This window comes from Phalangium opilio, unplaced genomic scaffold (genome assembly GCF_054372755.1).
Source record: "Phalangium opilio isolate 3A_F unplaced genomic scaffold, DU_Popi_V2 ptg000038l_1, whole genome shotgun sequence".
NCBI classification, from domain to species: domain Eukaryota; kingdom Metazoa; phylum Arthropoda; class Arachnida; order Opiliones; family Phalangiidae; genus Phalangium; species Phalangium opilio.
In genome coordinates, this window is record NW_028324161.1 from 1,068,444 (window position 1) to 1,085,462 (window position 17,019).

General features: G+C 41.3%; 30 non-coding genes across 30 annotated transcripts; all 30 read left to right on the top strand.

Moving 5' to 3' along the window:
* The first annotated feature begins 34 nt into the window (after positions 1–34).
* TRNAF-GAA (transfer RNA phenylalanine (anticodon GAA)) lies at positions 35–107 on the top strand. The gene has a single exon. It is a non-coding gene; the product is annotated as a tRNA-Phe (tRNA).
* Positions 108–334: 227 nt separating this feature from the next.
* On the top strand, positions 335–407 carry TRNAF-AAA (transfer RNA phenylalanine (anticodon AAA)). The gene has a single exon. It is a non-coding gene; the product is annotated as a tRNA-Phe (tRNA).
* Positions 408–1,061: 654 nt separating this feature from the next.
* On the top strand, positions 1,062–1,134 carry TRNAF-GAA (transfer RNA phenylalanine (anticodon GAA)). Its single transcript has one exon. It is a non-coding gene; the product is annotated as a tRNA-Phe (tRNA).
* Positions 1,135–1,511: 377 nt separating this feature from the next.
* On the top strand, positions 1,512–1,584 carry TRNAF-GAA (transfer RNA phenylalanine (anticodon GAA)). Its single transcript has one exon. It is a non-coding gene; the product is annotated as a tRNA-Phe (tRNA).
* A 377-nt stretch (positions 1,585–1,961) lies between these two features.
* Positions 1,962–2,034, top strand: TRNAF-GAA (transfer RNA phenylalanine (anticodon GAA)). Its single transcript has one exon. It is a non-coding gene; the product is annotated as a tRNA-Phe (tRNA).
* A 78-nt stretch (positions 2,035–2,112) lies between these two features.
* On the top strand, positions 2,113–2,185 carry TRNAF-GAA (transfer RNA phenylalanine (anticodon GAA)). Its single transcript has one exon. It is a non-coding gene; the product is annotated as a tRNA-Phe (tRNA).
* Positions 2,186–2,562: 377 nt separating this feature from the next.
* On the top strand, positions 2,563–2,635 carry TRNAF-GAA (transfer RNA phenylalanine (anticodon GAA)). The gene has a single exon. It is a non-coding gene; the product is annotated as a tRNA-Phe (tRNA).
* Positions 2,636–3,012: 377 nt separating this feature from the next.
* TRNAF-GAA (transfer RNA phenylalanine (anticodon GAA)) lies at positions 3,013–3,085 on the top strand. The gene has a single exon. It is a non-coding gene; the product is annotated as a tRNA-Phe (tRNA).
* Positions 3,086–3,314: 229 nt separating this feature from the next.
* On the top strand, positions 3,315–3,387 carry TRNAF-GAA (transfer RNA phenylalanine (anticodon GAA)). The gene has a single exon. It is a non-coding gene; the product is annotated as a tRNA-Phe (tRNA).
* An 816-nt stretch (positions 3,388–4,203) lies between these two features.
* TRNAF-GAA (transfer RNA phenylalanine (anticodon GAA)) lies at positions 4,204–4,276 on the top strand. Its single transcript has one exon. It is a non-coding gene; the product is annotated as a tRNA-Phe (tRNA).
* A 228-nt stretch (positions 4,277–4,504) lies between these two features.
* Positions 4,505–4,577, top strand: TRNAF-GAA (transfer RNA phenylalanine (anticodon GAA)). Its single transcript has one exon. It is a non-coding gene; the product is annotated as a tRNA-Phe (tRNA).
* Positions 4,578–4,954: 377 nt separating this feature from the next.
* On the top strand, positions 4,955–5,027 carry TRNAI-GAU (transfer RNA isoleucine (anticodon GAU)). Its single transcript has one exon. It is a non-coding gene; the product is annotated as a tRNA-Ile (tRNA).
* Positions 5,028–5,104: 77 nt separating this feature from the next.
* On the top strand, positions 5,105–5,177 carry TRNAF-GAA (transfer RNA phenylalanine (anticodon GAA)). Its single transcript has one exon. It is a non-coding gene; the product is annotated as a tRNA-Phe (tRNA).
* Positions 5,178–5,994: 817 nt separating this feature from the next.
* On the top strand, positions 5,995–6,067 carry TRNAF-GAA (transfer RNA phenylalanine (anticodon GAA)). The gene has a single exon. It is a non-coding gene; the product is annotated as a tRNA-Phe (tRNA).
* A 966-nt stretch (positions 6,068–7,033) lies between these two features.
* TRNAF-GAA (transfer RNA phenylalanine (anticodon GAA)) lies at positions 7,034–7,106 on the top strand. Its single transcript has one exon. It is a non-coding gene; the product is annotated as a tRNA-Phe (tRNA).
* Positions 7,107–7,334: 228 nt separating this feature from the next.
* Positions 7,335–7,407, top strand: TRNAF-GAA (transfer RNA phenylalanine (anticodon GAA)). The gene has a single exon. It is a non-coding gene; the product is annotated as a tRNA-Phe (tRNA).
* Positions 7,408–8,373: 966 nt separating this feature from the next.
* Positions 8,374–8,446, top strand: TRNAF-GAA (transfer RNA phenylalanine (anticodon GAA)). Its single transcript has one exon. It is a non-coding gene; the product is annotated as a tRNA-Phe (tRNA).
* A 1,776-nt stretch (positions 8,447–10,222) lies between these two features.
* Positions 10,223–10,295, top strand: TRNAF-GAA (transfer RNA phenylalanine (anticodon GAA)). The gene has a single exon. It is a non-coding gene; the product is annotated as a tRNA-Phe (tRNA).
* Positions 10,296–10,661: 366 nt separating this feature from the next.
* TRNAL-GAG (transfer RNA leucine (anticodon GAG)) lies at positions 10,662–10,734 on the top strand. Its single transcript has one exon. It is a non-coding gene; the product is annotated as a tRNA-Leu (tRNA).
* A 2,737-nt stretch (positions 10,735–13,471) lies between these two features.
* Positions 13,472–13,544, top strand: TRNAF-GAA (transfer RNA phenylalanine (anticodon GAA)). The gene has a single exon. It is a non-coding gene; the product is annotated as a tRNA-Phe (tRNA).
* Positions 13,545–13,772: 228 nt separating this feature from the next.
* On the top strand, positions 13,773–13,845 carry TRNAF-GAA (transfer RNA phenylalanine (anticodon GAA)). The gene has a single exon. It is a non-coding gene; the product is annotated as a tRNA-Phe (tRNA).
* A 530-nt stretch (positions 13,846–14,375) lies between these two features.
* On the top strand, positions 14,376–14,448 carry TRNAF-GAA (transfer RNA phenylalanine (anticodon GAA)). Its single transcript has one exon. It is a non-coding gene; the product is annotated as a tRNA-Phe (tRNA).
* A 78-nt stretch (positions 14,449–14,526) lies between these two features.
* Positions 14,527–14,599, top strand: TRNAI-GAU (transfer RNA isoleucine (anticodon GAU)). Its single transcript has one exon. It is a non-coding gene; the product is annotated as a tRNA-Ile (tRNA).
* Positions 14,600–14,825: 226 nt separating this feature from the next.
* On the top strand, positions 14,826–14,898 carry TRNAF-GAA (transfer RNA phenylalanine (anticodon GAA)). Its single transcript has one exon. It is a non-coding gene; the product is annotated as a tRNA-Phe (tRNA).
* Positions 14,899–15,126: 228 nt separating this feature from the next.
* Positions 15,127–15,199, top strand: TRNAF-GAA (transfer RNA phenylalanine (anticodon GAA)). Its single transcript has one exon. It is a non-coding gene; the product is annotated as a tRNA-Phe (tRNA).
* Positions 15,200–15,276: 77 nt separating this feature from the next.
* On the top strand, positions 15,277–15,349 carry TRNAF-GAA (transfer RNA phenylalanine (anticodon GAA)). The gene has a single exon. It is a non-coding gene; the product is annotated as a tRNA-Phe (tRNA).
* Positions 15,350–15,577: 228 nt separating this feature from the next.
* TRNAF-GAA (transfer RNA phenylalanine (anticodon GAA)) lies at positions 15,578–15,650 on the top strand. The gene has a single exon. It is a non-coding gene; the product is annotated as a tRNA-Phe (tRNA).
* A 378-nt stretch (positions 15,651–16,028) lies between these two features.
* TRNAF-GAA (transfer RNA phenylalanine (anticodon GAA)) lies at positions 16,029–16,101 on the top strand. The gene has a single exon. It is a non-coding gene; the product is annotated as a tRNA-Phe (tRNA).
* Positions 16,102–16,479: 378 nt separating this feature from the next.
* On the top strand, positions 16,480–16,552 carry TRNAF-GAA (transfer RNA phenylalanine (anticodon GAA)). Its single transcript has one exon. It is a non-coding gene; the product is annotated as a tRNA-Phe (tRNA).
* Positions 16,553–16,780: 228 nt separating this feature from the next.
* Positions 16,781–16,853, top strand: TRNAF-GAA (transfer RNA phenylalanine (anticodon GAA)). The gene has a single exon. It is a non-coding gene; the product is annotated as a tRNA-Phe (tRNA).
* Positions 16,854–17,019: the final 166 nt, after the last annotated feature.

Sequence of the window (17,019 nt, forward strand, 5' to 3'; positions counted from 1 at the left end):
CCAAAGGAAAGTTTCCCTGGTTGCATGAAAAAGAGCCGAAATAGCTCAGTTGGGAGAGCGTTAGACTGAAGATCTAAAGGTCCCTGGTTCGATCCCGGGTTTCGGCAACAAGAAAGGCTTTTGGGTCGTATACATTAAAGTAAACTGTTTTCCTATGCAATGTTTCCTTGTTGCGTGAAAAAGAGCCGAAATAGCTCAGTTATGAGAGTGTTAGATTGAAGATCTAAAGGTCCCTGATTCAATCCCGGTTTTCGGCAATATGAAATCTTTTTGGATCGTGTATCTTAAACTAAATTATTTCCAAAGGAAAGTTTCCCTGGTTGCATGAAAAAGAGCCGAAATAGCTCAGTTGGGAGAGCATTAGACTAAAGATCTAAAGGTCCCTGGTTCGATCCCGGGTTACGGCAATATGAAATCTTTTTGGATCCTGTATCTTAAAGTAAATTATTTCCAAAGGAAAGTTTCCCTGGTTGCATGAAAAAGAGCCGAAATAGCTCAGTTGGGAGAGCGTTAGACTGAAGATCTAAAGGTCCCGGGTTTCGGCAACAAGAAAGGCTTTTGGGTTGTATACATTAAAGTAAACTGTTTTCCTATGCAATGTTTCCCTGGTTGCGTGAAAAAGAGCCGAAATAGCTCAGTTGGGAGAGCGTTAGACTGAAGGTCTAAAGGTCCCGGGTTTCGGCAACAAGAAAGGCTTTTGGGTCGTATACATTAAAGTAAATTATTTCCAAAGGAATGTTTCCTTGGTTGCACGAAAACAGCCGAAATAGCTCAGTTGGGAGAACGTTAGACTGAAGATCTGAAGGTCCCTGGTTCGATCCCGTGTTTCGGCAACAAGAAAGGCTTTTGGGTCGTATACATTAAAGTAAACTGTTTTCCTATGCAATGTTTCCCTGGTTGCGTGAAAAAGAGCCGAAATGGCTCAGTTGGGAGAGTGTTAGATTGAAGATCTAAAGGTCCCTGATTCGATCCCGGGTTTCGGCAATATGAAATCTTTTTGGATCGTGTATCTTAAAGTAAATTATATCCAAAGGAAAGTTTCCCTGGTTGCATGAAAAAGAGCCGAAATGGCTCAGTTGGGAGAGCGTTAGACTGAAGATCTAAAGGTCCCTGGTTCGATCCCGGGTTTCAGCAACAAGAAAGGCTTTTGGGTCGTATACATTAAAGTAAACTGTTTTCCTATGCAATGTTTCCTTGTTGCGTGAAAAAGAGCCGAAATAGCTCAGTTGGGAGAGTGTTAGATTGAAGATCTAAAGGTCCCTGATTCGATCCCGGGTTTCGGCAATATGAAATCTTTTTGGATCGTGTATCTCAAACTAAATTATTTCCAAAGGAAAGATTCCCTGGTTGCATGAAAAAGAGCCGAAATAGCTCAGTTGGGAGAGCGTTAGACTGAAGGTCTAAAGGTCTCTGGTTCGATCCCGGGTTACGGCAATATGAAATCTTTTTGGATCCTGTATCTTAAAGTAAATTATTTCCAAAGGAAAGTTTCCCTGGTTGCATGAAAAAGAGCCGAAATAGCTCAGTTGGGAGAGCGTTAGACTGAAGATCTAAAGGTCCCTGGTTCGATCCCGGGTTTCGGCAACAAGAAAGGCTTTTGGGTCGTATACATTAAAGTAAACTGTTTTCCTATGCAATGTTTCCTTGTTGCGTGAAAAAGAGCCGAAATAGCTCAGTTGGGAGAGTGTTAGATTGAAGATCTAAAGGTCCCTGATTCAATCCCGGGTTTCGGCAATATGAAATCTTTTTGGATCGTGTATCTTAAACTAAATTATTTCCAAAGGAAAGTTTCCCTGGTTGCATGAAAAAGAGCCGAAATAGCTCAGTTGGGAGAGCATTAGACTGAAGATCTAAAGGTCCCTGGTTCGATCCCGGGTTACGGCAATATGAAATCTTTTTGGATCCTGTATCTTAAAGTAAATTATTTCCAAAGGAAAGTTTCCCTGGTTGCATGAAAAAGAGCCGAAATAGCTCAGTTGAGAGAGCGTTAGACTGAAGATCTAAAGGTCCCTGGTTCGATCCCGGGTTTCGGCAACAAGAAAGGCTTTTGGGTTGTATACATTAAAGTAAACTGTTTTCCTATGCCATGTTTCCCTGGTTGCGTGAAAAAGAGCCGAAATAGCTCAGTTGGGAGAGCGTTAGACTGAAGATCTAAAGATCCCTGGTTCGATCCCGGGTTTCGGCAATTTGAAATGTTTTTGGATCGTGTATCTTAAAGTAAATTATTTCCAAAGGAATGTTTCCTTGGTTGCACGAAAACAGCCGAAATAGCTCAGTTGGGAGAACGTTAGACTGAAGATCTGAAGGTCCCTGGTTCGATCCCGGGTTTCGGCAACAAGAAAGGCTTTTGGGTCGTATACATTAAAGTAAACTGTTTTCCTATGCAATGTTTCCCTGGTTGCGTGAAAAAGAGCCGAAATGGCTCAGTTGGGAGAGTGTTAGATTGAAGATCTAAAGGTCCCTGATTCGATCCCGCGTTTCGGCAATATGAAATCTTTTTGGATCGTGTATCTTAAAGTAAATTATATCCAAAGGAAAGTTTCCCTGGTTGCATGAAAAAGAGCCGAAATAGCTCAGTTGGGAGAGCGTTAGACTGAAGATCTAAAGGTCCCTGGTTCGATCCCGGGTTTCGGCAACAAGAAAGGCTTTTGGGTCGTATACATTAAAGTAAACTGTTTTCCTATGCAATGTTTCCTTGTTGCGTGAAAAAGAGCCGAAATAGCTCAGTTGGGAGAGTGTTAGATTGAAGATCTAAAGGTCCCTGATTCAATCCCGGGTTTCGGCAATATGAAATCTTTTTGGATCGTGTATCTTAAACTAAATTATTTCCAAAGGAAAGTTTCCCTGGTTGCATGAAAAAGAGCCGAAATAGCTCAGTTGGGAGAGCATTAGACTGAAGATCTAAAGGTCCCTGGTTCGATCCCGGGTTACGGCAATATGAAATCTTTTTGGATCCTGTATCTTAAAGTAAATTATTTCCAAAGGAAAGTTTCCCTGGTTGCATGAAAAAGAGCCGAAATAGCTCAGTTGGGAGAGCGTTAGACTGAAGATCTAAAGGTCCCTGGTTCGATCCCGGGTTTCGGCAACAAGAAAGGGTTTTGGGTTGTATACATTAAAGTAAACTGTTCTCCTATGCAATGTTTCCCTGGTTGCGTGAAAAAGAGCCGAAATAGCTCAGTTGGGAGAGTTTTTAGATTGAAGATCTAAAGGTCCCTGATTCGATCCCGGGTTTCGGCAATATGAAATCTTTTTGGATCGTGTATCTTAAAGTAAATTATATCCAAAGGAAAGTTTCCCTGCTTGCATGAAAAAGAGCCGAAATAGCTCAGTTGGGAGAGCGTTAGACTGAAGATCTAAAGGTCCTTGGTTCGATTCCGGGTTTCGGCAACAAGAAAGGCTTTTGGGTCGTATACATTAAAGTAAACTGTATTCCTATGCAATGTTTCCCTGGTTGCGTGAAAAAGAGCCGAAATAGCTCAGTTGGGAGAGTGTTAGATTGAAGATCTAAAGGTCCCTGATTCGATCCCGGGTTTCGGCAATATGAAATCTTTTTGGATCGTGTATCTTAAAGTAAATTATATCCAAAGGAAAGTTTCCCAGGTTGCATGAAAAAGAGCCGAAATAGCTCAGTTGGGAGAGCGTTAGACTGAAGGTCTAAAGGTCCCGGGTTTCGGCAACAAGAAAGGCTTTTGGGTCGTATACATTAAAGTAAACTGTTTTCCTTTGCAATGTTTCCCTGGTTGCGTGAAAAAGAGCCAAAATAGCTCAGTTGGGAGAGCGTTAGACTGAAGATCTAAAGATCCCTGGTACGATCCCGGGTTTCGGCAATTTGAAATGTTTTTGGATCGTGTATCTTAAAGTAAATTATTTCCAAAGGAATGTTTCCTTGGTTGCACGAAAACAGCCGAAATAGCTCAGTTGGGAGAACGTTAGACTGAAGATCTGAAGGTCCCTGGTTCGATCCCGGGTTTCGGCAACAAGAAAGGCTTTTGGGTCGTATACATTAAAGTAAACTGTTTTCCTATGCAATGTTTCCTTGTTGCGTGAAAAAGAGCCGAAATAGCTCAGTTGGGAGAGTGTTAGATTGAAGATCTAAAGGTCCCTGATTCGATCCCGGGTTTCGGCAATATGAAATCTTTTTGGATCCTGTATCTTAAAGTACATTATTTCCAAAGGAAAGTTTCCCTGGTTGCATGAAAAAGAGCCGAAATAGCTCAGTTGGGAGAGCGTTAGACTGAAGATCTAAAGGTCCCTGGTTCGATCCCGGGTTTCGGCAACAAGAAAGGCTTTTGGGTCGTATACATTAAAGTAAACGGTTTTCCTATGCAATGTTTCCCTGGTTGCGTGAAAAAGAGCCGGAATAGCTCAGTTGGGAGAGTGTTAGATTGAAGATCTAAAGGTCCCTGATTCGATCCCGGGTTTCGGCAATATGAAATCTTTTTGGATCGTGTATCTTAAAGTAAATTATATCCAAAGGAAAGTTTCCCTGCTTGCATGAAAAAGAGCCGAAATAGCTCAGTTGGGAGAGCGTTAGACTGAAGATCTAAAGGTCCCTGGTTCGATTCCGGGTTTCGGCAACGAGAAAGGCTTTTGGTTCGTATACATTAAAGTAAACTGTATTCCTATGCAATGTTTCCCTGGTTGCGTGAAAAGAGCCGAAATAGCTCAGTTGGGAGAGTGTTAGATTGAAGATCTAAAGGTCCCTGATTCGATCCCGGGTTTCGGCAATATGAAATCTTTTTGGATCGTGTATCTTAAAGTAAATTATATCCAAAGGAAAGTTTCCCAGGTTGCATGAAAAAGAGCCGAAATAGCTCAGTTGGGAGAGCGTTAGATTGAAGATCTAAAGGTCTCTGATTCGATCCCGGGTTTCGGCAATATGAAATCTTTTTGGATCGTGTATCTTAAACTAAATTATTTCCAAAGGAAAGTTTCCCTGGTTGCATGAAAAAGAGCCGAAATAGCTCAGTTGGGAGAGCGTTAGACTGATGATCTAAAGGTCCCTGGTTCGATCCCGGGTTACGGCAATATGAAATCTTTTTGGATCGTGTATCTTAAAGTAAATTATATCCAAAGGAAAGTTTCCCTGCTTGCATGAAAAAGAGCCGAAATAGCTCAGTTGGGAGAGCGTTAGACTGAAGATCTAAAGGTCCCTGGTTCGAATCCGGGTTTCGGCAACAAGAAAGGCTTTTGGTTCGTATACATTAAAGTAAACTGTATTCCTATGCAATGTTTCCCTGGTTGCGTGAAAAAGAGCCGAAATAGCTCAGTTGGGAGAGTGTTAGATTGAAGATCTAAAGGTCCCTGATTCGATCCCGGGTTTCGGCAATATGAAATCTTTTTGGATCGTGTATCTTAAAGTAAATTATATCCAAAGGAAAGTTTCCCAGGTTGCATGAAAAAGAGCCGAAATAGCTCAGTTGGGAGAGCGTTAGACTGAAGGTCTAAAGGTCCCGGGTTTCGGCAACAAGAAAGGCTTTTGGGTCGTATACATTAAAGTAAACTGTTTTCCTTTGCAATGTTTCCCTGGTTGCGTGAAAAAGAGCCGAAATAGCTCAGTTGGGAGAGCGTTAGACTGAAGACCTAAAGGTCCCTGGTTCGATCCCGGGTTTCGGCAATTTGAAATGTTTTTGGATCGTGTATCTTAAAGTAAATTATATCCAAAGGAAAGTTTCCCTGCTTGCATGAAAAAGAGCCGAAATAGCTCAGTTGGGAGAACGTTAGACTGAAGATCTGAAGGTCCCTGGTTCGATCTAGGGTTTCGGCAACAAGAAAGGCTTTTGGGTCGTATACATTAAAGTAAACTGTTTTCCTATGCAATGTTTCCTTGTTGCGTGAAAAAGAGCCGAAATAGCTCAGTTGGGAGAGTGTTAGATTGAAGATCTAAAGGTCCCTGATTCGATCCCGGGTTTCGGCAATATGAAATCTTTTTGGATCGTGTATCTTAAAGTAAATTATTTCCAAAGGAAAGTTTCCCTGGTTGCATGAAAAAGAGCCGAAATAGCTCAGTTGGGAGAGCGTTAGACTGAAGATCTAAAGGTCCCTGGTTCGATTCCGGGTTTCGGCAACAAGAAAGGCTTTTGGATCGTATACTATAAAGTAAACTGTATTCCTATGCAATGTTTCCCTGGTTGCGTGAAAAAGAGCCGAAATAGCTCAGTTGGGAGAGTGTTAGATTGAAGATCTAAAGGTCCCTGATTCGATCCCGGGTTTCGGCAATATGAAATCTTTTTGGATCGTGTATCTTAAAGTAAATTATATCCAAAGGAAAGTTTCCCAGGTTGCATGAAAAAGAGCCGAAATAGCTCAGTTGGGAGAGCGTTAGACTGAAGGTCTAAAGGTCCCGGGTTTCGGCAACAAGAAAGGCTTTTGGGTCGTATACATTAAAGTAAACTGTTTTCCTTTGCAATGTTTCCCTGGTTGCGTGAAAAAGAGCCGAATAGCTCAGTTGGGAGAGCGTTAGACTGAAGATCTAAAGGTCCCTGGTTCGATCCCGGGTTTCGGCAATTTGAAATGTTTTTGGATCGTGTATCTTAAAGTAAATTTTTTCCAAAGGAATGTTTCCTTGGTTGCACGAAAACAGCCGAAATAGCTCAGTTGGGAGAACGTTAGACTGAAGATCTGAAGGTCCCTGGTTCGATCCCGGGTTTCGGCAACAAGAAAGGCTTTTGGGTCGTATACATTAAAGTAAACTGTTTTCCTATGCAATGTTTCCTTGTTGCGTGAAAAAGAGCCGAAATAGCTCAGTTGGGAGAGTGTTAGATTGAAGATCTAAAGGTCCCTGGTTCGATCCCGGGTTACGGCAATATGAAATCTTTTTGGATCCTGTATCTTAAAGTAAATTATTTCCAAAAGGAAAGTTTCCCTGGTTGCATGAAAAAGAGCCGAAATACCTCAGTTGGGAGAGCGTTAGGCTGAAGATCTAAAGGTCCCTGGTTCGATCCCGGGTTTCGGCAATATGAAATCTTTTTGGATCCTGTATCTTAAAGTAAATTATTTTCAAAGGAAAGTTTCCCTGGTTGCTTGAAACAGGGCCGAAATAGCTCAGTTGGGAGAGCGTTAGACTGAAGATCTAAAGGTCCCTGGTTCGATCCCGGGTTTCGGCAACAAGAAAGGCTTTTGGGTCGTATACATTAAAGTAAACTGTTTTCCTATGCAATGTTTCCCTGGTTGCGTGAAAAAGAGCCGAAATAGCTCAGTTCGGAGAGTGTTAGATTGAAGATCTAAAGGTCCCTGATTCGATCCCGGGTTTCGGCAATATGAAATCTTTTTGGATCGTGTATCTTAAAGTAAATTATATCCAAAGGAAAGTTTCCCAGGTTGCATGAAAAAGAGCCGAAATAGCTCAGTTGGGAGAGCGTTAGACTGAAGATCTAAAGGTCCCTGGTTCGATCCCGGGTTTCGGCAACAAGAAAGGCTTTTGGGTCGTATATATTAAAGTAAACTGTTTTCCTAAACAAAGTTTCCCTGGTTGCGTGAAAAAGAGCGGAAATAGCTCATTTGGAAGAGCGTTAGACTGATGATCTAAAGGTCCCGGGTTTCGGCAATATGAAAATTTTTTGGATCGTGTATCTTAAAGTAAATTATTTCCAAAGGAAAGTTTCCCTGGTTGCATGAAGAAGAGCCGAAATAGCTTGTTGGGAGAGCGTTAGACTGAAGATCTAAAGGTCCCTTGTTCGATCCCGGGTTTCGGCAAGAAGAAAGGCTTTTGGGTAGTATACAGTAAAGTAAAATGTTTTCCTAAGCAAAGTTTCCCTGGTTGCGTGAAAAAGAGCCGAAATAGCTATGTTGGAAGAGAGTTAGACTGAAGATCTAAAGGTCCCTGGTTCGATCCCGGGTTTCGGCAATTTGAAATGTTTTTGGATCGTGTATCTTAAAGTAAATTTTTTCCAAAGGAATGTTTCCTTGGTTGCACGAAAACAGCCGAAATAGCTCAGTTGGGAGAACGTTTGACTGAAGATCTGAAGGTCCCTGGTTCGATCCCGGGTTTCGGCAACAAGAAAGGCTTTTGGGTCGTATACATTAAAGTAAACTGTTTTCCTATGCAATGTTTCCTTGTTGCGTGAAAAAGAGCCGAAATAGCTCAGTTGGGAGAGTGTTAGATTGAAGATCTAAAGGTCCCTGGTTCGATCCCGGGTTACGGCAATATGAAATCTTTTTGGATCCTGTATCTTAAAGTAAATTATTTCCAAAAGGAAAGTTTCCCTGGTTGCATGAAAAAGAGCCGAAATACCTCAGTTGGGAGAGCGTTAGGCTGAAGATCTAAAGGTCCCTGGTTCGATCCCGGGTTTCGGCAATATGAAATCTTTTTGGATCCTGTATCTTAAAGTAAATTATTTTCAAAGGAAAGTTTCCCTGGTTGCTTGAAACAGGGCCGAAATAGCTCAGTTGGGAGAGCGTTAGACTGAAGATCTAAAGGTCCCTGGTTCGATCCCGGGTTTCGGCAACAAGAAAGGCTTTTGGGTCTTATACATTAAAGTAAACTGTTTTCCTATGCAATGTTTCCCTGGTTGCGTGAAAAAGAGCCGAAATAGCTCAGTTCGGAGAGTCTTAGATTGAAGATCTAAAGGTCCCTGGGGTCCGATTCTACTACTGTCCTTATGATTTATAAGGATCAAAAATTGTCCTTAAACCTCGAAATTATCCTTATGCTCAAAAGTTCGTATTCTACTCCTCTCCCTATTAAAAATTGTCCTTATTAAGGATCAAAAATAATCCTTAAATTAAGGAGAAGAAAAAGCTGTCCTTAGAGACGTAAGGCTTGCAAACTATCCTTATTTGTTTTTCAAACTCAAATATGGCGGCATTTTTCATAGAGTTAGAAATGTTGCGTTTAGCCACTATAGCTCATATTGAGGAAACACCAAGACGGGATTTAAGTGAAAAGGAAGCTTTTTCGCGTTTGCATGTTTGAAAATGGTTCTTCGAATTAGAGAGATTTTTTCGTGAGGGAGTAAAGTCCCTCGCGAAGGAGATTCTTATGTTGTGAAGGTAATATGTTTTCAGTTACATTAGTGAAAATGACTTTTCATTATTAGGTTCAAAAATAAATAACTATACCTAATTAGAGATTTTTATTGACTCGCTTTGATATTTGTTATTATAAGCTTATTTGATAACTTAAATTGGTTTGAAGTTAAAACCGAAATTGTTTTAATCCAATGCGGTTCTACTGAAGGTTTATGCATTTAGGTGTAACTATGCATATTACGCTGGCACAGTTTAAGGTATTGATATTAAACGATCATTGATTTACGATGACTTTTGGTCATTGATTTACGATGACTTTTCGTCATTCATGAAGGTTTCGCATATACATTTACGAAAAGTTACGGTTCTCCATTTATGAAGACTTATTCCACAAAAGAATTACGTTGTTGTACAATAATAAAATACTTCATCACATTTATGAATATTTAATTTCTTTTCCATCAAAACACCAGTGAATGTTTAATATCATAGCAGAATCGCACTGAATTCAAACAACCACCACTGAATTAAATAATTAGAGATATATTCTTTAAAACTAATAATGAAGTGTCATTTTTCCTAGGCAGTTGCATTAGGCCTAGGAATCTTTTCTTTTCCCTTACCTTTCAAACGTTAATAATTTCCTTCGCGAGTGACTTTACTCTCTCAGGAAAAAATCACTCGCTCGAATTGAGGGAGAAACTCGTAAATTCAGTCGTTCCTTCAAATTCAATGAGCACGAGGGGTTTAATTTTTTAATCTCCTTCACTCTGTATGAAGGAAAACAAATATGACGGGCATACGCTTTTTCACTCCACGAGGGAGATTTTATAACTCGCGCTTTTCCCACTCTCAGTTTTTAAAAGGGAGTGAACGAGGGCCTAAGAGGCTAAGACTTGTCTACTCAAACTACCAAAAAATCGTCTGCTGAACTGAAAGAAACGCTATTGGCTACGCTGCCGGTAAAACGTCACGGCGTGTTTACTCTCCTTATCATTCGTAAGGATGGGATTGCTCATAAGGAGAATGGTTGTAGAATACGAATTTTGTGAAATATTTGAAAGATCCTTATCCTATCCTTAAGACCGAAATAAGGATTTGTCCTTACGAAGGGAATCCTTATAAATAAGGACAATAGTAGAATCGGACCCCTGATTCGATCCCGGGTTTCGGCAATATGAAATCTTTTTGGATCGTGTATCTTAAAGTAAATTATATCCAAAGGAAAGTTTCCCAGGTTGCATGAAAAAGAGCCGAAATAGCTCAGTTGGGAGAGCGTTAGACTGAAGATCTAAAGGTCCCTGGTTCGATCCCGGGTTTCGGCAACAAGAAAGGCTTTTGGGTCGTATACATTAAAGTAAACTGTTTTCCTAAACAAAGTTTCCCTGGTTGCGTGAAAAAGAGCGGAAATAGCTCATTTGGAAGAGCGTTAGACTGATGATCTAAAGGTCCCGGGTTTCGGCAATATGAAAATTTTTTGGATCGTGTATCTTAAAGTAAATTATTTCCAAAGGAAAGTTTCCCTGGTTGCATGAAGAAGAGCCGAAATAGCTTGTTGGGAGAGCGTTAGACTGAAGATCTAAAGGTCCCTTGTTCGATCCCGGGTTTCGGCAAGAAGAAAGGCTTTTGGGTAGTATACAGTAAAGTAAAATGTTTTCCTAAGCAAAGTTTCCCTGGTTGCGTGAAAAAGAGCCGAAATAGCTCAGTTGGAAGAGAGTTAGACTGAGGATCCAAAGGTCCCTGGTTCGATCCCGGGTTTCGGCAACACGAAAGCGTTATGGGTCGTGTTCATTAAAGTAAGCTGTTTTCCAAAGGAAAGTTTCCCTGGTTGCATGAAAAAGAGACGAAATAGCTCAGTTGGGAGAGCGTTAGACTGAAGATCTAAAGGTCCCGGGTTTCGGCAATATGAAATATTTTTGGATCGTGTATCTTAAAGTAAATTATTTCCAAAGGAAATATTCCCTGGTTGCATGAAGAAGAGCCGAAGTAGCTCAGTTGGGAGATCGTTAGACTGAAGATCTAAAGGTCCCTTGTTCGATCCCGGGTTTCGGCAAGAAGAAAGGCTTTTGGGTAGTATACAGTAAAGTAAAATGTTTTCCTAAGCAAAGTTTCCCTGGTTGCGTGAAAAAGAGCCGAAATAGCTATGTTGGAAGAGAGTTAGACTGAAGATCTAAAGGTCCCTGGTTCGATCCCGGGTTTCGGCAACACGAAAGCGTTATGGGTCGTGTTCATTAAAGTAAGCTGTTTTCCAAAGGAAAGTTTCCCTGGTTGCATGAAAAAGAGACGAAATAGCTCAGTTGGGAGAGCGTTAGACTGAAGATCTAAAGGTCCCGGGTTTCGGCAATATGAAATCTTTTTGGTTCGGGTATCTTAAAGTAAATTATTTCCAAAGGAAAGTTTCCCTGGTTGCATGAAGAAGAGCCGAAATAGCTGAGTTGTTATAGCGTTAGACTGAAGATCTGAAGGTCCTTGGTTCGATCCCGGGTTTCAGCAACAAGAAAGGCTTTTGGGTCGTATACATTAAAGTAAACTGCTTTCCTAAGCAAAGTTTCCCTGGTTGAGTGAAAAAGAGCCGAAATAGCTCAGTTGGGAGAGCGTTGAATGAAGATCTAAAGGTCCCTGGTTCGATCCAGGGTTTCGGCAACACGAAAGCGTTATGGGTCGTGTACATTAAAGTAAGCTGTTTTCCAAAGGAAAGTTTCCCTGGTTGCTTGAAAAAGAGCCGAAATAGCTCAGTTGGTAGAGCGTTAGACTGAAGATCTAAAGGTCCCGGGTTTCGGCAATATGAAATCTTTTTGGATCGTGTATCTTAAAGTAAATTATTTCCAAAGGAAAGTTTCCCTGGTTGCATGAAAAAGATCCGAATTAGCTCAGTTGGGAGAGCGTTAGACTGAAGATCTAAAGGTCCCTGGTTCGATCCCGGGTTTCAGTAACAAGAAAGGATTTTGGGTCGTATACATTAAAGTAAACTGTTTTCCTATGCAAAGTTTCCCTGGTTGCGTGAAAAAGAGCCGAAATAGCTCAGTTGGGAGAGTGTTAGATTGAAATTCTAAAGGTCCTTGATTCGATCCCTGGTTTCGGAAATATGAAATCTTTTTGGATCGTGTATCTTAAAGTAAATTATTTCCAAAGGAAAATTTCCCTGTTTGCATGGAAAAAAGCCGAAATAGCTCAGTTGGGAGTTCGTGAGACTGAAGATCTAAAGGTCCCTGGTTCGATCCCGGGTTTCGGCAACACGAGTGCTTTTTGGGTCGTGTATCTTTAAGTAAATTATTTGCTTCAATAAAGTTTCCTTGTTTGCATGAAAGCGAGCCGAAATAGCTCAGTTGGGAGAGCGTTAGACGGAAGATCTAAAGGTCCCTGGTTCGATCCCGGGTTTCGGTAACAAGAAAGGCTTTTGGGTCGTGTACATTAAAGTAAGGTGTTTTCCAAAGGATAGTTTCCCTGGTTGCATGAAGAAGAGCCGAAATAGCTCAGTTGGGAGACCGTTAGACTGAATATCTAAAGGTCCCTGGTTCGATCCCGGGTTTCGGCAATATGAAATCTTTTTGGATCCTGTATCTTAAAGTAAATTATTTCCGAAGGAAAGTTTCCCTGGTTGCATGAAAAAGAGCCGAAATAGCTCAGTTGGGAGAGCGTAAGACCGAAGATCTAAAGGTCCCTGGTTCGATGCCGGGTTTCAGAAACACGAGTGCTTTTTGGTCGTGTATCTTTAAGTAAATTATTTGCTTCAGTAAATTTTCCCTGTTTGCATGAAAAAGAGCCGAAATAGCTCAGTTGGAAGAGAGTTAGACTGAAGATCCAAAGGTCCCTGGTTCGATCCCGGGTTTCGGCAACACGAAAGCGTTATGGGTCGTGTACAATAAAGTAAGCTGTTTTCCAAAGGAAAGTTTCCCTGGTTGCTTGAAAAAGAGCCGAAATAGCTCAGTTGGTAGAGCGTTAGACTGAAGATCTAAAGGTCCCGGGTTTCGGCAATATGAAATCTTTTTGGATCGTGTATCTTAAAGTAAATTATTTCCAAAGGAAAGTTTCCCTGGTTGCATGACGAAGAGCCGAAATAGCTCAGTTGGGAAAGCGTTGAATGAAGATCTAAAGGTCCCGGGTTCGATCCCGGGTTTCGGCAATATGAAATCTTTTTGGATCGTGTATCTTAAAGTAAATTATTTCCAAAGGAAAGTTTCCCTGGTTGCATGAAAAAGATCCGAATTAGCTCAGTTGGGAGAGCGTTAGACTGAAGGTCTAAAGGTCCCTGGTTCGATCCCGGGTTTCAGTAACAAGAAAGGATTTTGGGTCGTATACATTAAATTAAACTGTTTTCCTATGCAAAGTTTCCCTGGTTGCGTGAAAAAGAGCCGAAATAGCTCAGTTGGGAGAGTGTTAGATTGAAATTCTAAAGGTCCTTGATTCGATCCCTGGTTTCGGAAATATGAAATCTTTTTGGATCGTGTATCTTAAAGTAAATTATTTCCAAAGGAAATTTTCCCTGGTTGCATGAAAAAGAGCCGAAATAGCTCAGTTGGGAGAGCGTTAGACTGAAGATCTAAAGGTCCCTGGTTCGATCCCGGGTTTCGGCAACAAGAAAGGCTTTTGGGTCGTATACATTAAAGTAAACTGTTTTCCTATGCAATGTTTCCCAGGGTGCGTGAAAAAGAGCGGAAATAGCTCAGTTGGGAGAGCGTTAGACTGAATATCTAAAGGTCCCTGGTTCGATCCCGGGTTTCGGCAATATGAAATCTTTTTGGATCCTGTATCTTAAAGTAAATTATTTCCAAAGGAAAGTTTCCCTGGTTCCATGAAAAAGAGCCGAAATAGCTCAGTTGGGAGAGCGTTAGACTGAAGGTCTAAAGGTCCCTGGTTCGATCCCGGGTTTCGGCAACAAGAAAGGCTTTTGGGTCGTATACATTAAAGTAAACTGTTTTCCTATGCAATGTTTTCCCTGGTTGCGTGAAAAAGAGCCGAAATAGCTCAGTTGGGAGAGTGTTAGATTGAAGATCTAAAGGTCCCTGATTCGATCCCGGGTTTCGGCAATATGAAATCTTTTTGGATCGTGTATCTTAAAGTAAATTATATCCAAAGGAAAGTTTCCCTGGTTGCATGAGAAAGAGCCGAAATAGCTCAGTTGGGAGAGCGTTACACTGAAGATCTAAAGGTCCCTGGTTCGATCCCGGGTTTCGGCAACAAGAAAGGCTTTTGGGTCGTAGACATTAAAGTAAACTGTTTTCCTATGCAATGTTTCCCTGGTTGCGTGAAAAAGAGCCGAAATAGCTCAGTTGGGAGAGTGTTAGATTGAAGATCTAAAGGTCCCTGATTCACTCCCGGGTTTCGGCAATATGAAATCTTTTTGGATCGTGTATCTTAAAGTAAATTATATCCAAAATAAAGTTTCCCTGGTTGCATGAAAAAGAGCCGAAATAGCTCAGTTGGGAGAGCGTTAGACTGAAGATCTAAAGGTCCCTGGTTCGATCCCGGGTTTCGGCAACAAGAAAGGCATTTGGGTCGTATACATTAAAGTAAACTGTTTTCCTATGCAATGTTTCCCTAGTTGCGTGAAAAAGAGCCGAAATAGCTAAGTTGGGAGAGCGTTAGACTGATGATCTATAGGTCCCTGGTTCGATCCCGGGTTTCAGCAATTTGAAATGTTTTTGGATCGTGTATCTTAAAATAAATTATTTCCAAAGGAATGTTTCCTTGGTTGCACGATAAAAGCCGAAATAGCTCAGTTGGGAGAGCGTTAGACTGAAGATCTAAAGGTCCCTGGTTCGATCCCGGGTTACGGCAATATGAAATCTTTTTGGATCCTGTATCTTAACGTAAATTATTTCCAAAGGAAAGTTTCCCTGGTTGCATGAAAAAGAGCCGAAATAGCTCAGTTGGGAGAGCGTTAGACTGAAGGTCTAAAGGTCCCTGGTTCGATCCCGGGTTTCGGCAACAAGAAAGGCTTTTGGGTCGTATACATTAAAGTAAACTGTTTTCCTATGCAATGTTTTCCCTGGTTGCGTGAAAAAGAGCCGAAATAGCTCAGTTGGGAGAGTGTTAGATTGAAGATCTAAAGGTCCCTGATTCGATCCCGGGTTTCGGCAATATGAAATCTTTTTGGATCGTGTATCTTAAAGTAAATTATTTCCAAAGGAATGTTTCCTTGGTTGCACGAAAAAAGCCGAAATAGCTCAGTTGGCAGAGCGTTAGACTGAAGATCTAAAGGTCCCTGGTTCGATCCCGGGTTTCGGCAATATGAAATCTTTTTGGATCCTGTATCTTAAAGTAAATTATTTCCAAAGGAAAGTTTCCCTGGTTGCATGAAAAAGGGCCGAAATAGCTCAGTTGGGAGAGCGTTAGACTGAAGATCTAAAGGTCCCTGGTTCGATCCCGGGTTTCGGCAACAAGAAAGGCTTTTGGGTAGTATACATTAAAGAAAACTGTTTTCCTATGCAAAGTTTCCCTGGTTGCGTGAAAAAGAGCCGAAATAGCTCAGTTGGGAGAGTGTTAGATTGAAGATCTAAAGGTCCTTGATTCGATCCCGGGTTTCGGCAATATGAAATCTTTTTGGATCGTGTATCTTAAAGTAAATTATTTCCAAAGGAAAGTTTCCCTGGTTGCATGAAAAAGAGCCGAAATAGCTCAGTTGGGAGAGCGTTAGACTGAAGATCTAAAGGTCCCTGGTTCGATCCCGGGTTTCGGCAAAAAGAAAGGCTTTTGGGTAGTATACAGTAAAGTAAACTGTTTTCCTATGCAATGTTTTCCCTGGTTGCGTGAAAAAGAGCCGAAATAGCTCAGTTGGGAGAGTGTTAGATTGAAGATCTAAAGGTCCCTGATTCGATCCCGGGTTTCAGCAATTTGAAATGTTTTTGGATCGTGTATCTTAAAATAAATTATTTCCAAAGGAATGTTTCCTTGGTTGCACGATAAAAGCCGAAATAGCTCAGTTGGGAGAGCGTTAGACTGAAGATCTAAAGGTCCCTGGTTCGATCCCGGGTTACGGCAATATGAAATCTTTTTGGATCCTGTATCTTAACGTAAATTATTTCCAAAGGAAAGTTTCCCTGGTTGCATGAAAAAGAGCCGAAATAGCTCAGTTGGGAGAGCGTTAGACTGAAGGTCTAAAGGTCCCTGGTTCGATCCCGGGTTTCGGCAACAAGAAAGGCTTTTGGGTCGTATACATTAAAGTAAACTGTTTTCCTATGCAATGTTTCCTTGTTGCGTGAAAAAGAGCCGAAATAGCTCAGTTGGGAGAGTGTTAGATTGAAGATCTAAAGGTCCCTGGTTCGATCCCGGGTTACGGCAATATGAAATCTTTTTGGATCCTGTATCTTAAAGTAAATTATTTCCAAAAGGAAAGTTTCCCTGGTTGCATGAAAAAGAGCCGAAATACCTCAGTTGGGAGAGCGTTAGGCTGAAGATCTAAAGGTCCCTGGTTCGATCCCGGGTTTCGGCAATATGAAATCTTTTTGGATCCTGTATCTTAAAGTAAATTATTTTCAAAGGAAAGTTTCCCTGGTTGCTTGAAACAGGGCCGAAATAGCTCAGTTGGGAGAGCGTTAGACTGAAGATCTAAAGGTCCCTGGTTCGATCCCGGGTTTCGGCAACAAGAAAGGCTTTTGGGTCGTATACATTAAAGTAAACTGTTTTCCTATGCAATGTTTCCCTGGTTGCGTGAAAAAGAGCCGAAATAGCTCAGTTCGGAGAGTGTTAGATTGAAGATCTAAAGGTCCCTGATTCGATCCCGGGTTTCGGCAATATGAAATCTTTTTGGATCGTGTATCTTAAAGTAAATTATATCCAAAGGAAAGTTTCCCAGGTTGCATGAAAAAGAGCCGAAATAGCTCAGTTGGGAGAGCGTTAGACTGAAGATCTAAAGGTCCCTGGTTCGATCCCGGGTTTCGGCAACAAGAAAGGCTTTTGGGTCGTATATATTAAAGTAAACTGTTTTCCTAAACAAAGTTTCCCTGGTTGCGTGAAAAAGAGCGGAAATAGCTCATTTGGAAGAGCGTTAGACTGATGATCTAAAGGTCCCGGGTTTCGGCAATATGAAAATTTTTTGGATCGTGTATC